The 16,865-nt window shown below is 47.5% G+C and overlaps 1 protein-coding gene across 1 annotated transcript in view; it reads left to right on the plus strand.

Annotated features, from left to right (window-relative positions):
- The first annotated feature begins 15,326 nt into the window (after nucleotides 1-15,326).
- The window catches only part of Fstl4 (follistatin like 4), a 416,197-nt gene continuing 414,658 nt past the window's right edge, over nucleotides 15,327-16,865 (plus strand). Inside the window, exon 1 of the mRNA XM_028855681.1 lies at nucleotides 15,327-15,571. The gene's annotated coding sequence lies outside the window, so the exon portion shown is untranslated. The remainder of the gene's footprint in view (nucleotides 15,572-16,865) is intronic.

Here is a 16,865-nt window from a genome sequence, read left to right on the forward strand (position 1 = left end):
AAGTAATTGATATACCCACTAATATCCCCTGATATCAGGGATGGAGGCAAACAGTCCAGCGGGGAGGCATGGCAAGACCCAGACCACAGAGCTACCTGAAGGATGGGCCAGAAAAGTGTGAAGGTCTCCTGAGCCACTCCCCATGTGATGGCCCCTATGCTTTGAAAAGCTCTGAAGAACCAAGGCTATCCTATCCTTCACAATGGATATATGCCTTTAAGATTTTCAGTGATTATAACAGTATGTAAATCTTGCTTATTGCAAAACTTTAAGCAATTCAGGTTGTGTGAAATAACAAGAGAAATCCCTGTACCATCTCAACCCACTGAGTTAATAACTTTTTAGTTTGCAGGGGATGCATCTAGAACTTTCTTTCAATGACTACATGAAATACATACATATATATGCATGCTTGCAGACTGGATTCAAGCTTATACACTCCTTCATCCTTCTTATTCTACTTTGGAATCAATGGGCAATCTCCTATGTTCACACATAATACATGTCTGAAAAGATGTTCAAAAGTTAAATATGCAAAAGTGGATAGCAGATATACATCTTCAAAGGTGATTGCAATTTCAGAGTTCTAAATTATTCTGGCATCTCATTCTTCATTTTACATTTGTTCTTAGGCTTTTCAACAGAACACCAGCCTCAGCAGCTTATGTCCCACAGGCAGCCAACCCAAGGTAAAGACTTGCTCTATACAGTGTCCCAGCAACTTCCTCATTTCAATCCCATTAAGCATGTAAGACCTCATCTTCTTGAAAATACCTCCATTTTAATTTCTTTCTTTACTTTCCATTTTATAAGACAATGAGGCACACTGCAATAAAATGTTTGTGCATAAGCATCCATCTATGTAGAGATGGCCGCCGTCTGCTATGTAGAGATGGCCGCCGTCCTTCAGCTGGACTGAAGACCACTGTGTAGTAGCACTGCAGAACTTGAACATGCATTCCTCTTGAGTTCTGAAAATCTAAACCGCACATTTGAATCGTGGCTAAGAGGATCTTCATGTTCAGGGTTGGGGATTATTTACAAATTCCAACGATGAAACCAAGGATCATGGATTGTTGTTGTTGTTGTTCAGGCTGATACAATACAGCTCATCAAAAAGGAAAAGAATAGCTGGAGAGGGAACTCAGTGGTTGAGATGCAAGCTACTCCTACAGAGGACCTGAGTTAGGTTCCCGGTGGCTCACAACTACCCGTACCTCCAACTCCAAAGGCTCCAGTGTCTTCTCTGGCCTCTTCAGGCAACTGTGCTCATGTGCATATACCCCCACCCACCCCCGCAGGCATGTATGTGCACACACAATTAAAAACTAAGAAAAAAACTTTGGTCAGTACTCAGTTCTCAAGTTAAATAATTTTAAAAAGGAGGAGGAGTTCAGTGGAGGAGACTGGGCAGCTCACAGAAGCACCAGATGGCTGAAGAATAAGGTTTGGTGCTTTGTTTGGCAAACAGTGGTCTAAAACACCATTGCAACAGCCAGTTCGGCAAACCCGTCTTTGCTGACTCCACCCACCTTGTGCCACCACTGGCCCCACATAGTGCTGTAAGTGCAGAATGACCTTTTTGGCCACTGTTGGCCTTCTCGAAGACTGCCTCACTCCTTTTGGTTTAACTTACCGTGTGTGTGTGTGTGTGTGTGTGTGTGTCTGTCTGTCTGTCTGTCTGTCTCACAGGACACTTGTGGGAGTCATTTTTTTCCTTCCACCATGTGGGTCCTTGGGATTGAACTCAGGTCCTCAGGCTTGGTGGCAAATGTCTCCCCTGCATCCCAGCCATCTCAACAGGCCCTAAAATCTTACATTTCGGTAAGCTGTCTCCCTGCTTGGTAGAGTGAATATCAGTATAGAAATACCACATCTAAAGAATTGGTTAGGAGCTCAGGTAGCTCAGTGGATAAAAGCACTTGCCATGTAAGCCTGGCAACCCAAGTTGGATCCCTGGAACATATGATGGAACTAGAGAATGGACTCCTAAAAGTTCTCCAATTTCCACACATGAGTTATAAATGTCCTCCCCATCACACACACACACAAATAATAAAATAATAAAAAAAAAGCTGTTAGGTGTTTTAATGATTTCAAATATTACACACACACACACACACAAATGGGTAACCCACACTTGACATGACGCTTTTATTGAATAGAGTACTGAGTCTGTCAACAGAAAGCTACTGTATTAGTAATCCACAAAGTCTATACATAGATTTTTCAGGCTATTGATGTGAATGCTATGTGGCTGGATCTTCGTGACCCATTTTGTGACATTCCACAAGCCTTTAGGAATACTCAGTCCGGGTTCATCAGCACAGGGCTGATGCATGGTGTTGTAATGACTCCATTGCTCCTGCAGGTACTGTAGCAACACGTAACCACCGGGAACTGTGCGCAGTATATAACCTGCAATGTGCACCGCACCCCTGCCAAGGAGAGCAAGAGACGCTGCATGAAAGCTCTTCCGATACTCTTTGTGGACTTGCGATTCATTTGTCTAAGACAACCAATTATGAAACAACAAGCCTGGTTTCCCCTCCAGAGCGGTGAGGCAGCTACAGTGACAGCTCCTAAGTACATAAGAAATGTACGTGGAGTTCTGTGACATTTTGCATTCCCAACTCTGCCCAGCGGCCAGTGGTTCCTCCTTCCAAGTGACATATTGATTGGGAGTACATGCAGGCCGAGTATGATTGTGTTCAGTATTTTGAGTTCATCATCTGTTATCCCATTCGTATTGTCATCCCAGGCCCAGACAGTATCAAATTGGAAGCAGTAGTGTAGAAAATTACGAAGAAATCAAAAAAGACCACAGCTGTGAAATGAATCAGGCCAGCGGCCCCTGGTTAGCGCTTCTCCTCATGTGAACACTCTGGCTCTCTTTCCTCTCCTTGGCAGCGGGTCTTAGAGCCAGGAGAACCCTGGGATGATTACAGATCAACTCTGACCTTGCTTTGAAATTAGGTACAAGGTGTCCCCAACAGCAGCTGATTTTGCTGTCCTAAGAACCGTGTCACACCCTGAAGGCTGTGGGTGTCTCATCAAGGTGTGACGGTGAAGGAGGAGGATGGAAATGTGATAGATGTGGCTGGCTGTGCATGGCAATCTCACTCTCCTAGGGAGCTAGGGATGGCCCATTCCCCTGGTTTTATGAGCTGCTCATGAATCACATCCCTCCAGGTGGATCTGTGACCAGGGCTAATAAGAGCATGCATGGTGCATGCTGGCGTGAGTGTAGGGGCAGCTCCACCTTGGTGGAGAATTTAATGCATCATCAGGGTGAAAAGCCTTAACAAATTCCATGTCTGAAAAGATGGCTCAGTGGACAAAAGCACTTGCATGCAAGTCTGGGGATCAGAGTTCAGATCCACAGAACGCACGTAAATCGGGGTGCACCAGTACGTGTCCATAGTTCCCGCACTCCGACAAAAAGATGGGCAGCAGAGACAGAGGATACCCCCCCACACACACACACACACAAAAGCTTGCTGGCCAGCTAGCCTGGTGTCTGCAGCAGTGAGGAACAAGATACCCTCTTGTGGACATCAAAACTGACACCTGAGGTCAACTGTCCTCTGACCTCAACCATCACACAAGAGTACCCACCTCCACCCCTCTATAAAATGACACGTGGGCAACCTGCATCTCGTCACCATGCTAATCATTGGCTCATGTGCCATGCACCTGGGTGGTGGGCATGCTTGTGTTTGCTTAGCATGTCTGTCTGGCTGTAGATGAGGCCTGCACTATGATGTTAATCAGAACTAGGGCAACCTTTCTTCCTATTCTAGAAAGTGCCTGCTGACCCCCTTTCCCAGCTCACTGAGAGCCTGGGCCAGGAGACCTGGGTTTAGGGAATGTGCCTATCTTGAGAGGTCACCTCAGAGTCTACAGGAAAGGTCACTCTGGGGGTGGGATAACAGCTGGGTTGGAGTGCTTGCCTTGTAAGCATGAAAACTTGGGTTCAATTTCCCCAGAGCCTACATAAAAAGCCAGGCATGTTGGTGTATGCTTGTAATTAGCTGGGGGAGATGAGACAGGTGGATGGATCCCTGGGGCTTGGAGGGGGCAGCTAGCTTAGCTTAGCCTGCTTGGCAAGTCCAAGTCAGCAAGAGGCCCTGTCTCAAAAAACAAAGTGAACAATAAGAAACATTGTCCTGTGGCCTACCTACACACATGTACACATGTACGTCCACACTCCTACAGACACATGTTTACACAGGGATACACACACAGACACATCATTCCATGAAACGGTAAGTGAAAGCTTGCGCTCTGCACCTGTTACAGTGCCTGCTGAACCTGGGCCACCAGACAGAATATTCTAGAGAGAAGGCATATTCCGAGAGTGCCTAGCAGGAAGCCTTCCCTGCCCACTGCCCTTCTCTGTCACAGTGGGATTCCAGACAGCCAGAGGAGAGTTTTTACCCTTTCTGCCCTATCCCACACCTCCTTAGATCTGGGTTCGCTTTAGGCAGGCAGGCTCTGATGGCAGGTGATCGTCTCCCCCAGCGAAAGGACAGAGACTATCCCCTTTGCCTGGGAAACTCTGCCCCTTTCTAGGCTCTTGTCTCATAAGCTTCTCATATCTGTTCATTTGGCTTTGGGGAAATCTGATGGACTATTCACAGACCCACCACTATACACCCCACCAAAGGCCAAGGGGGAGGCCACACTTGCACACTCACTAGGCTGCAGTAAGGTGCTGGAGTCCCTGACCAGAATAGTGTCCTAGAAGACCAGTGTGATAGCTTTCTGTTGCTGGGACAAAAATATCTTAAAAGGAAGAAAGGTTTATTTTGGCCCATAGTTTCAGTTCATGGTCAGCTGGCCCCATTATTTGGGGGTTTGTTGCATACACACACACACACACACACACACACACACACACACACACACACACTCACACACACTCGCTGAGCAGTTGATCATTAAGGGAAAAACTAAGCCTTGAGACATACATAGCTTTTATGAACATTCATTCAACATGGATGACAGATTTAAATGTAAGGTGTAAAACTCCTAAATTTGTTTTTTTTAAAAATAGGGAGAATCCTTGGTATTGTTGATTTAGAATAAAACAAAAGAGAAATTCATACAATGTTGATAAATTTGTGTCACTATTAAGTATTTGCTTCCACAAAAGACTTGTTCAAGGGAAGAATAAGCCAGCTATGGATTAGAAAAAACATTTGTGAGCCATGTGCCAATCAAAGACTGGCTTCTGGGATGCATCAGAACTCTCAAAGATCAAAAGTTTTGTTTTTGACCTTGTTTGTTTTTGTAAAATTCCATTTCTAAAAGGGTCAGAATGAACACAGTCGCTCACATTTGTAATCCCAACACTTGGAAGATTGAGGCCGGAGGATTGTCATGAGTATTCACTACACAGAAAGTGGCCAAACGTTATAAAGAGACATTTTACCAAAGAAAACATATAATTAACACAGTAAAAGGTTGGGGCTGGGGATATGGCTCAGTGGGTAGCACGCTTGCCGCTCAAGCATGAGGGCCTGAGTTTATGCCCCCCAGAACCCATGTAAAAAGTGTGTCTCTAATAATCTCAGTGTTCCTAAGGTAAGGTTGGAGAGAGAATCCCTGGAAAGTCATGGCCGGCTAGCCTGGTGTGCAGAGTAGTGAGCAGCAAGAGACCTCGTTTCAAACCAACAGAAGGACAAGGACACATACCTAAGATGGCCGTCTGACCTTCAGAGCCCTGGCACAAGTGTGACTGCACACACATACCCACACTCTCTCTCTCCCTACCTCCCACTTCCACACACACACACACACACACACAAGCACATACACCCAGATTTCTAAAAATGATGTACATCACCATTAGCCATTAAAGAAATGCAAATTAATTTAGGCTATAGCGAACTATCACTATATACCTATCAGGACCAATGAAACACACATATAAAATGTGGTTGAAGCTGCAGACATGGAAACATTCGTGCTTGGCTGCTGCTAATGCAAAATGGTGCAGCCATTCTGGAGAGCAGTTTACCCAATTTCTCTCTCTTTTTTTGGAAACACTTTTATTTAAAATTTGTCATTAAAAAAATTGAACATGAAATTATTGTACTAACCAGCAGTTGCATTTGTGGGCATTTGTCCCAGAGAAATGAAAATTTATATTCACATAAAAGTGTTTATAGCAACTTTGTTCATAATAGCCCCAAAGTAGAAACAACCCAGGTGGTTAAATAATGTGGTACATCCACATCAGGGGGTGCTACTCTGTGACACAAAGCAACTGATTGTAGACACACGGGACACCGTAGAGGAGTCTGGGTACTTGCACAGAGTAGATTAAAGGTGTATGTTGCAATTATTTATTATAATTGTCTCAAAATGAGAAGATAATAGACATACTAAGATTACTCATTTATAGAGATTGGGGATGGGGAGAGGGGTGGATGTGGCCACATGAGGAGTTCTTGTGCTGGAAAAGCTCTTGTCAAGGTCAGGATCCTGGGTGAGATGTTGCACATGGTTTAAAAGATGCTGGTAGAAGATGAGATGGAGTAAGGTGCACACGGGACCTATTTGTGTCATTGCTTGAAACTATGAAGGGCTGGAGAGTTTGATAAAGTGACTACTGTACACGTGGTAGGGCTGGAGTTCAATCGCCAACCCATGTGAAAGCATGGGAAGCATGGTGTGGCATGTGTGTGGCTACCTACTGCTGGGATTGTAGAGACAGGTGGATGCTGGGGGCTCGCTGGCCAGCGAGGCTAGCCCAAATGAGCAAGTCCAGGTTCAGCGAGGGACCCTGTCTCAAAATAATAAGGTGGAGAGCAACTGAAGAAGACATTTAACATGCCTCTGGCCTCCACACATGCACTCAAGGGTGAGCACATTTGCACGTACGCATACCACACACACACACATACACACACATACACACACACACACATACACACACACTTACTCACTGTGTAAATGGGAACTTGAAGGACAGCTCAGAGGTTCAGAGTGCATATAGCTATTGCAGAGGACCTGAGTTCAGTTCCTAGCACCCACACCAAATGGCTCACAACTGCTTGTAACTCTAGGGGATCTGATGCCCTCTTCTGGTCTCCACAGGCACCTTCACTCATTCACATAACCACATACACAGATGTATGTGTAATTTGAAGTTTAAAAAAAATCTTTTATAAAGAATCCACAAGTAATTAATTTCTTTCATTTGCAGTGAGATACTCAGGCCTGCTGGAGTGTGGCAGGGCCCACAGGGTGGGTAAGTGAGGTCAGGAGAGGGATACACGTGCATCCTTTGCTCAGGTTGTCTTTTGGCTGGAAAGCATGAGCTGTGTGAAATGGCTAGGACGTTCAGTTGTTTGTCTTCTTAGTCATAGATGTTTGACTTGTGCCCATAAAAGACTATGTTTAAAGTCGAGAAACATAAGGAACCCACTGATGAAATGCAAGTTAATTAAGGGTGGAAAAAAATGGCAAGTCTACAATACTGCTACAGAATTACCTTTGCCAATCTGTGAATTGCATTCATCTGATAAAGAATCCTCATATGGACCCTCGTGATGCCGTTGGTACTTCAAAAACAGTGTTAAAAAAAAAGAAAATAGGGTGACAATTACATCCAATTTGGGTTTGCATTTGAGAATAAAGGTTTTATCCACACCTACAATGTGACATTTGCAGAGTGCTTGTAAATGGTGGCCTGGAATCTTTCTCTTCCTGTCATTTATAAATTAAACATAGAAAATTTAAAAATAAAACAGTAGTATTTTAAACATACAAATCTAGAAGTTTTAGTTTATTTTATTTTGAAGCAAGGCCTCTTGCATCCCAGGCTATTCTTGAACTTGATACGTAGTTGAAGATGATCTTGAACTTCTGATTTCCTTGACTCTACCTCCTGAGTGTATGCTGGCTTATATCTTGCTGGGGTCCAAGTCAAGTTTGTATTTGATATGCAAGCACGTTACCAACTGAGCGGTATCCCAGCCCCAGTTCCAGAATTTTAGATGTCAAATTTTGGAAGATATTTTGCTCGTGATTAATGCTGTGTCAGGTCTTTTGATTTGCTATGATATCACCTCTTAGTATATTTGTCAGAAAGTTACACTTTCTTCACAGAATTGAACAAAAATCATTTTCTGTTTGTTATAAAAACTACAAAATAAAATGTGACTGTGACATTTATCTTATGGCTATTATTCCTGATTGAATTAAAGCAAACTTCCGGGCACAATATTTTATGTAATACCCTAAAAGACTTCCTTGAAAACAACAGATCCCACTTTTGGGTACATACTACACCAAAATGGCAGGATTGTTTAAAAGTGGTTTTGAGCAGGGCTGTAGAGAAAGACATTTGCAAGCCACATATGGCTAGGCAAGGCTGATGTGTGTGCACGCATTTGTCAGCTTTAAAGCAGCCTGTCAAGTCGCCTGCGATGTACCCGCTGTCTTTATCTAGTGCAATTAGAATTAGATGATCCAGGTTGATTATCTATTCCCTATAACAGAAAATTGCCACAATCTGAGGGCTGGGTTAAAGTCCAAACCCTTCGTCCTTTGCCTTGCATGGAGACCTTGTGAAATAATGTGCAGCGCACATTCCCACGTGCAAAGGAGGAATGTCGCCCATACGGTACTCTTCACCAGTCACGCACTGGCTTTTACTTATGCTTTGGTTTCTCGTGTGATGTTTTCCACTGCTTGCAGTGAGAAACTCCAAATTCAACTGATTTAGGAACAATGAGAAACCTAAATCCCAATTTAGAAGCTTCAAAGTAGGTTGTATCAGTAGCTCACTCAAGACCTAGAATCTTTCCCTGTCCTCCCTCTTCCATCCTCCTGGGTCTTCCTGGGTCAGCTGTTCTCAAGAGCACAAGCTGATGGCCATGAGAATGCAAGACCCTTGTGATTAATGATGGCACCAAGAGAAGAGGTACTATGTCTTCCCGAGATTCTCTTTATTCCCCAGGAAGTTTTCTCTCTGGTTTCCTTGGCTAACACTGGGCCCCCAACTCAGCTCTTTGACCAATCACCATGAATGTCTTGGATGGTACTGACAGGGAGCCTTTGAACAGGAGTGACATGCTACAGTCAGGAAAGACTAGAGAAAAGAATTTTGAGTCTTGTTGGAGCCCATTTGGGTTTCCTAGTGGCTTTGCTCAGCAGGTCTGCATAAAGAGGATTGGACCACAGGCCTGAGTGCAGGTGTCTGAGATGGTCTGCACTTGGCTGTGCTGGGGGGGGGGAGGCCTTTTGCTCCACCCCTAGGCATTCCTTTAAATACCCTAGGGCAGAGACAGTGGGGGCTGATGGAATAGAATAGGTTCCAGGCCCTCTTGAGGCTATCCTACATTTTCTGTTTCTTCCCCTTCTAATCCTTCTATCTAATATTTCCTGCTGCTCCTACTCAAGAACACTCTGGGCAAATGTGGGGGTGGTGGGTAGGCCCCCCTTCAGAGTCTGCAACTAATTTTGAGTCTACCAGGGGCTTAAAGATTACAAGCTTGGGTTTTATTTCATGACAAGGGTTTGTGATGAGGAAGACAATGTAAATAGGCTCTCCACATACCTTACCTATTTGTAGGGGTTGGATTTTGAGACGTGTGTTGGCTGCAGTGTATAACTGATGCAGAATGGCCATCATGACCACAAGGATTCAGGTCAGATCTAGCTCTGCCATTTTCCAGTCAGTTAGTGTTTTTGGTTAGGAACACGTGTTATCGTTAAAGTTAGTGTTCAGGGTTAGGGTTAGGGGTTCGAGTGAGAGTTGAGGTTAGGGGTTAAGGTAGGGTTCAGGGTGAGTGTGGATAGGGTTTATGGTTAGAGTTAGAGTTAGTGTAAGATGAGGGTTAGGGTTGATGGTTAGCGTTAGGTTTTAGTGGTAGGGTTAGACTTAGTGTTTGGGGTTAGGGTTGGGATTAAGGTTAGAGTTGAAGGATAGGCTTCGGTTTGGGGTTTAGAGTTATGGTTGGGTTCAAGGCTGGAGTCCATGCATAATTATGATTTAATATACATTATATGATGATGTGATGACAATAGTGATAATGGCGTTCTAGACAGGACTTTGTCGTAACAGCTCAATATCTGGTCTTTTTATCTGCCACTATCTGCAATTTCCTTGTCTATACTGTAGCTGGAATGACTTTTTAAAGATATACCATGAATTATTCCATTTTCTTTGTTCAGAAGCTTCCACTGCCTCCTGTGATACCTACAATCAGAACTCCAGTCTGTCTAATCCTTAGGCCCTGGCTGACATCTCTCTTTTCTCTCCCTTTCCAGCTGGGTCCATGGCTAAGCCTCTCTGGTCCAGCAGATATCAAGTCCATTCCCCATTGCTGTTCTGGGCCTTCTGTGTTTGGGCTGCTGCTAGCAGCTCTCATATCTTTCTCTAGCTGCTGACCTTTCTGCTCTAAGCCCCTGCAAAGAGAGGACCTTCCCCTCTGACTTCCCTCCAGGCACAAAGGGCAACCCGTAGGTGCTAACACTTTATCGAGGAGACCATATGAGTGGCAAAGGCTGGCGTTTGTATTTCCACTTTTAAAAATGCAGTTGGCCCCTCCATCCTTTACTTTCCATACAGGCTCTTCTGTCCTCCCTCTCTCCTGACCTCAGCAGGCTGTGGTACTTAGTGGTGTGGAAGCCTGATCTTCTCAATCTGATTTAAAAAATCTGATGTGCTCTGCATTCTTAGAATAATAAGCTCAAGTTCCTCCAACTGCTGGAGCCTTTCTTGGGTTCCTTGTGCCATCAATCTGGCCTCTGGGAGTTGATGGGGCTTTTGTCATGGAGGAGGGCTTCATTGTTCATCTCCCTCCACCTTTTAGTACCCACAATGCCCTTTCCTTCACTGCATCATCTCATTCATCCTACCTTCCGAACTGAAATTTCTCCTCTCCCCAACTGCCTCTTCATTAGCCTTGAAATTCCCTCAATCACCGTTGTCTCCTGACTGAATCCCAGACTTCTCTTTATGCCGCTCTTCTCCCTAAACCAAAGCTTAAACAATGATCTGGGGCGGGAGAGAGGGCTCAGTAGGTCAAATGTCTCCTGCACAAACCTGGGGATCTGGGGTTTAACCCCCAGCACCCATAGAAAAGCAAAGCATGGAAACATGACCCTGTCACCCCAAGGCTGGGAGCCAGAGATAGGTGGATCCTGGGGATTTGCTGTTCATCCAGTATAATGGAAATGACAAGTTCCAGGCCCTGTGAGAGACCCTGTCTCAAAAACCAAGGGGGAAAATGACAAGGAAGACACCCAACAGCGAACTGCCACACACACACACACACACACACACACACACACACACACACACAGAGAGAGAGAGAGAGAGAGAGAGAGAGAGAGAGAGAGAGAGAGAAGAGAGAGAGTCATATACACCCACACAATTATTTTGAGTGTAATTTTTCATTTAGATTTAGAATTTATTGCTCACATCCTCCAAATCTCTACATGATTCCATGAATCATTGTTTAAGAAGTCAGTGTTAATGTTGGACTTGAGAGGTTTTGATATCAGGGATCTTTTCAAATCAAAGTGATACCAACTTCTATAAAGACTTGTAAATGAAGAAAATGAGGACATGATTGCTCCTAGGAATGGTGGAGAAGGTTTATTGTAGATATGAGTGAGAAAACAGTCAAAGGCATCTGGAATGGTCCAGACTGAACTGGGCCAGCAGACTGAACTGGGCTATGGGGATTGGGGAGAGGAAGAGAGAGAAACCAGGAGCCAAGAGGCCAAGAGGCCACATAGCCCAATGGCTGGGCTATATAGGAAAGGAAAGCTGGGGGAAGGGAAGGGAAGCTCAGGGGTTGGCGCAGTACAGGATAGAGGTGGGGTATGCCAGCCAGGATGACTGGCATACTTGCTGAGAAACTGCTAGGCAGCATACACTTCATATGTTAAATAGGCACCTCAGCCATTTGTCCTGAGTTTGAGACCTAACAGCTAGTGTGGTAAAGACATGGACATTTTGAATTGAAAGTAGTCTTGGAACTTCATTTCCAGGGCTGGAGAGATGGTTTAGCAGCTGAGAGCACTGACTGCTCTTCCAGAGGACCTGGGTTTAATTCTCAGCACCCACATAGTGGGTCACAATCACCTATAACTCCAGTTCCGGGGACAAACGCCTTCTTCAGGCCTCCAGGGGCACTGCACATACACGGTGCACAGACACAGATGAAGCAAACACCATACACATAAAAATAAATAAAAATTCAAAAAGAAGTTAATTTCCTATGTCTGTCTTCCACCCCACCACCCCTAGCTTTGACACGAGAGAAGGAAAAGCAGAATTATTAAAGGATGAGCCATATTTGGTCCATCAAGTCCAAGTGGGGCACCGAAGGAAAAGGGCATTGGAGATAGGAGGGAACAGAATGTTAATTATGGAAGATAAGGAAGGAGGTTGCTTCTGTTTTCCTGCCTTGTCACATGGTTTCCCAGTCTGGCTGCCTCACCCATAGCCACTGATGGGGACAGTGTGGCTGCCTCACCCATAGTCACTGATGGGGACAGTGTGGTTGCCTCACCCATAGTCACTGATGGGGACAGTGTAGCTGCCTTACCATAGTCACTGATGGGGACAGTGTGGCTGCCTCACCCATAGTCACTGATGGGGACAGTCTGGGATTGGTCTGGAGGAAATGGGGTGTGTCCTGGTCTCCTGTGGAAGCTGAATAAAAAGAAAGGCAATGTACACCGCTCAACTTCTCACGATAGGCTTGTGGGTTTGGTAAAGAGGAGTAGGAAAGAGTCTTAAAAATGGTAAAGTACCAGCTGCAGAGATGGTTCAGTGGTTAAGAATCAGGACCTCTCCTGCAGAGTTGGATTCCTAGCAACCATGCCTGGTGGTTCACAACCACTTGTAACTCTAGCTTCCAGGGAACCTGATGCCCTCTTCTGGCCTCCTTGGGTACCTACACATACATGTACACCCCCCAACCCCCACATAAACATAATTAAAAATAAACTTTAAAAAAAACCTAGTAAAGTTAAAAAATAAATAAATAAAAAGGTCATTGTGGTCACTGTTAGCCTGAGCTATATAGTGAGAACCTGTCTCAAAACATAGCAAGACAGGAACTGTTTAAACTTCTTGTAGAAAAGTATATATATATTATATCACTTCCTTTTGTGTTTCTGAATATGTATCGCTGAGACACTCCCCAACAGGCTGCGGGCTAGGGAATTAGTAAAATTTGTGTCCAGAGTCCTTCTACTCAAACTTACTACATTGTATGAAATTCAAAATTTACCTGAAAACAAAACAAAACAAAACAAAAAACAAAACTTTCCCAAGCATCCTAGTTATCTGAGGAGAAGCAGTGTACTCTCAAGTTCTGCAACAAGGATGCAGGTCAATTCTAGACTCTCTGTGGGAAATCTAGCCTGGTTTCCAACTTGGGGTGTGCCAGTAAACCAAGAACCACTCTGGCAGATGAAAGCACAAAGCAATGGGAAGAGATGTTCAAGTGTGGCACCTGATGCTGCCTCCCGGAGGCCTGGTTGACCTCCACCTTCACACCTCACCTTCTTGTATTCCAAGGTGACTCGTCATCCCATTCTGGTTTTCCGCCCAGTGGTCACAAAGGCTCACTGTGGAGGTCAGCGCCAGCTCTCAGGGAGTAATCAGCACATCTGGTTTACAACAGTTTCACTCCCTTCCTGGGGAAACATGAAGAAGCCTGCGGTTGTTCAGAACATTAAACATCATTATTTCTGGTCTTGGTCAGAATGCAGGCCTTGACTTATGCATGACCTCTAGTTATTAAAAAACAAAAACGGAGTGCCCAAGTCCTGCCTGGAATACTGTTATATGGCCACTGAGCTGCCTCTACGGCTTGGTGCTTAGAAAAGAAGAATCTGCATTTCTCCCCCACCTTAACTTGGAGAGCTGTGTGGTTTAACCTGGTCGGTAGACTTAGGGTACAAGTTCAGATCCGGGCACAACATCACTGCCCTGCTTCCCTGCTACCTGTTAGATCCACTCCTTCCTATTTCTCAAGATGTAAATTGCTACATCTCCTAGATTCTATTTAGTCGGAGAATCCAGCCTCCGGCCAGCCTCAGGGATTCATTCATGGATGGCCTTGGCAGAAAATCATGGTCAATAAGCAAAGAACCTCATGCTAGCCACAGCCTCAGGGCACAGAGAACACGGCTGCCTTTTTTATATCTGAGTGCAAATCTTGGTGTTTACAGGGCAAGTCACAGCTGACTAAGACCTGGAAGTGTCCTCGTTTTGCAGTTGGGAAGCATTTACAACGGGCTCTGAGTTGCACCACTCACTGGACAGTGGTAAAAAGAGGGCTAGATACCAGACCAAAAACCCGAGCAAGAAAGGTCCACTCACTGCAGTATCTCCAGCAGCCAGCCCAGTGGCTTGTCCTCAGTGGAAGGAAAGACTCAAACAACCCTTTAGCATTTCTCCACTTCCTTTTATATTTAACTAACCTTATCTCCAGAAAAGCCCCGTTGCACCCTCCTGCAAATCAGGGGAGGTCCCAAAGGCATGGGCAGGACACTGTACTCCTAAACCAAAAAGCCACTGGGCATCCATACAACACAGCAGGAGGCGGCACCTGGAGAGGCTGCGGCCACCCCTGCCTCGCTGCCCCGTGCTGCTTTCTCAGGTGTGAGGTTAGATCGAGCGTGACAAAGGAGTTTTTTGCAACTTATCTGAGCACATATCAAAAGCTGTGGAGGTTGAAGAGAGAGTTGGAAAAGCCAAGAAGCCGCGCCGTCTGGGGATCCGGAGAGGGGGGGAAATGTTCTTGTTTTAGGAACAAGACGCGCTCCCGGCTCAGGTGGGTCAGGCTTGGCAAATGTCACCTGGGACTCTTTAAGAGCCTCTAATTGGGAGTAACGAAAACTTTGCTCTTTCACAGGTAGTTGTTTCTCAAGGCAGGGAGGAGTGTCCCCAGGATTTTGCTCCGGGGACATCTCTTTTGGTGCAGTGTACCGACCCGCTAGGGCTTCACGAGAAATGGCCGCTGATTGAGAACAATTCGGCGCTTTGAGCAAAGCCCAACCTTGGGGGAGGCTGGCCGGGAAAGACGCTTGGAGGAGAGGAGGGGTGAGTGGAAGACGGAGGCAGGGGGTTGTCACCTGCTGAGCTTCCCGGGAACCAGGGGAAAGAGAGGCACCCTGGCCAGGTGGTGCAGGGCGCAGGGAAATCCTCGCGCCCCGCGTGCGCGCCGGGCTGCTCCACACCTGCCGCGGGGTCTGACCGGCAGGCGGGCGGGCGGGCGGGCGGGCGGCGAGCACAGGTGGCGGCGATTGGGCAGGCGGGGCCCGGAGGGTGACGTCACGGGCTCCGGTCCCGGCGGCAGAAATAGGGCAGCCGCGGCAGCGGTGGCACAGCGGCGGGCGACGGAGGCTCAGTGAGCTGGAGCTTGGACAGTCTCTAGCACGCCGGGGTACCAGCCGACAGCCGGAGACGACCCAGCGGAGGACGCGGGGGCCGGGTCGCTGCCGCTGTCGCCGCCACGGGGCGCTCCCTCCCTTCCACCCGAGTCCGGCCACCTGGTCTTCTTCCTCTCGGCCCTGGCCGCCGCAGGTAAGCGGGGCGCCGCTCGGGAGCAGATGCGGGCGTCCGAGTCGGGCCACTGCCGCCAGCCCGTCCCGCTGCCGCCCGCCGAGCTCCCGACGCCCGCAGCTCCGCAGCTCGCTGCAGGGCCCGGTGCGGGCGTTCGCTGGTCCTCACTGCCCACGCCTGGAGAGCCAAGTTTGCGCGCCTGGCCGCGGGCACGGGACCGCAGGGCCGGGGCTCGGCAGGGCCACCCTGGGTGCGCTAGGACTGGAGGCTAAAGCGGGGGCATCTGGGGCTTGACACCCGGGGATCAGCGGCGGGGAACGGAGCGATCCTTAGAGGGGCGCGCGGGGCGCCACGCAGAGCCGCTCCCGCTGAGCCCGAAGCTCGCGATCCGCACCGAGACCCTGCAGGCGCCGCTCTTGGGTTCTGAACCCCGAATGGCTTCGGCCGAACCTTGGCGAGCGACAGACCCTGGCTCGGACCCGTGCCCTTGGCTCAGATCTAGAGTGCGGGACGGTCATCCTCTACACCTCCTTCCCCTCCGCTTTGCGGGGAAACTTGCGTCCCCTTGTCGCAGCCAAAAGATGAGCTGCGCCTCTCCTGGCCCTCATTTTACACCATAGTCCCCGGTGTAGGGAGCTCACAGAGGGCATCCGGGCAGATCCCTGCTCTGGAGACCCTGTGGCTTCAATTCTGCGAGGCCACAGTTGTTGTCAGTAAGCGGCTGCTGTAACCCACTGGGAGGTCTCCAGGGAGCAGTTTGTCCTGGAGGACATTCAGGTTGGGGGCTTGGTGCTAAGACTGATTGTGCTGAGTGATTCCCCCTTAGCCCCAGTGAAGGAAGAGAGACCATTCCCAAGTTTCAGAGGGGGCCTGTGGAACGCTGTCAGAGTGTTGTTCTTGGGGCGCACATCGCTTAGAGTTTGGGTACCACTGCAGCACGAGGCTTTGAGCATTCCCTGCAGCTGACAAAGCCATGTCCCACTTGGCTTCTCTCATGCCTGCCACCTGAGGACTTCGTGTCCTGAAACTCTTGCGAAGGCAGAAACTGACTGACAGACAGCAGTCGGTAGAGCTCGTGGTGCCCTGGATTTGACGAGCATCTGTGCCGTGCTTTGGCCTACTCAGAATTCCCTGGGAGCTGGGCCCCGGCTAGGTCTGCATTTGCTCCCAGAGCTGGTCCACCTTGCACTGCCCAGAGGACTTCCCTCCCTCCAGATAACCGGCCCTTGACACTGATGAATAGCGCTCTGGAGTCTCCCCTCCGCTCCCTCTAGGTGTCGCTTCCACCGAGGTTTCCATGGGTGAAAAACAGCGC

Source organism: Peromyscus leucopus, chromosome 8b (genome assembly GCF_004664715.2).
Source record: "Peromyscus leucopus breed LL Stock chromosome 8b, UCI_PerLeu_2.1, whole genome shotgun sequence".
Classification (NCBI taxonomy): domain Eukaryota; kingdom Metazoa; phylum Chordata; class Mammalia; order Rodentia; family Cricetidae; genus Peromyscus; species Peromyscus leucopus.